Below are 1,576 nucleotides of genomic sequence, written 5' to 3'. Positions count from 1 at the left end.
AATTTAAATCTAAATTAACGTCTTTTTTTTTTTAATTTGTTAGATGAAAACATGTATATAATATTATTTAAGGGTGGTCGATAAACTATAGAATTACCGTGACAATTGTGCAGTTTATAAACCGTGCTTTTGCTGGAAAAATATTTTTAATTTAAATCTCAATTAACGTCTTTTTTTTTTAAATTTGTTAGGTGAAAGCATACATATAATATTATTTAAGGGTGGTCAATAAACTATAGAATTACCGTGACAATTGTGCAGTTTATAAACCGTGCTGTTCTGGGGAAAAAATATTAAAATTTAAATCTAAATTAACGTCTTTTTTTAAAATTTGTTAGGTGAAAGCATACATATAATATTATTTAAGGGTGGTCGATAAACTATAGAATTACCGTGACAATTGTGCAGTTTATAAACCGTGCTGTTCTGGGGAAAAAATATTAAAATTTAAATCTAAATTAACGTCTTTTTTTTTAATTTGTTAGGTGAAAGCATACATATAATATTATTTAAGGGTGGTCGATAAACTATAGAATTACCGTGACAATTGTGCAGTTTATAAACCGTGCTTTTGCTGGAAAAAATATTTTTAATTTAAATCTCAATTAACGTCTTTTGTTTAAATTTGTTAGGTGAAAGCATACATATAATATTATTTAAGGGTGGTCGATAGACTATAGAATTACCGTGACAATTGTGCAGTTTATAAACCGTGCTGTTCTAGGGAAAAAATATTAAAATTTAAATCTAAATTAACGTCTTTTTTTTAAATTTGTTAGGTGAAAGCATACATATAATATTATTTAAGGGTGGTCGATAGACTATAGAATTACCGTGACAATTGTGCAGTTTATAAACCGTGCTGTTCTGGGGAAAAAATATTAAAATTTAAATCTAAATTAACGTCTTTTTTTTAAATTTGTTAGGTGAAAGCATACATATAATATTATTTAAGGGTGGTCGATAAACTATAGAATTACCGTGACAATTGTGCAGTTTATAAACCGTGCTGTTCTGGGAAAAAAATATTAAAATTTTAATCTAAATTAACGTCTTTTTTTTTTAATTTGTTAGGTGAGAGTATACATATAATATTATTTAAGGGTGGTCGATAAACTATAGAATTACCGTGACAATTGTGCAGTTTATAAACCGTGCTGTTCTTGGATAAAATATTTTTAATTTAAATCTAAATTAACGTCTTTTTTTTAAATTTGTTAGATGAAAGCATGTATATAATATTATTTAAGGGCGGTCCATAAACTGTAGAATTACCGTGACAATTGTGCAGTTTATAAACCGTTCTTTTTTTGGATAAAATACTGGATGTGTATTTTCCCCCCTAAAGTCCAACCCTATCCTCACCGTGGTAGGGGGGTGTAACGTTGTAGTTTAACAGCTACACGGCTAAATGGGCTCTGGCAAAAAAAAAAAAAAAAAAATCCAGAAAATGTCGGCATTAGTTTGTTGCGTCCGTCATCTGGTCGTCTTTTTATACGCTTGCATGTGGCGAGCAAAAAGGCGTGATGGGGGCAGGCTGAAAGGAGAACAATACCCGAAAGATGTAAACCGAACG

This window comes from Euprymna scolopes, chromosome 46 (genome assembly GCF_053919585.1).
Source record: "Euprymna scolopes isolate OS-2025 chromosome 46, ASM5391958v1, whole genome shotgun sequence".
Classification (NCBI taxonomy): Eukaryota; Metazoa; Mollusca; class Cephalopoda; order Sepiida; family Sepiolidae; genus Euprymna; species Euprymna scolopes.
Note: the sequence above shows the minus strand (reverse complement) of the source record.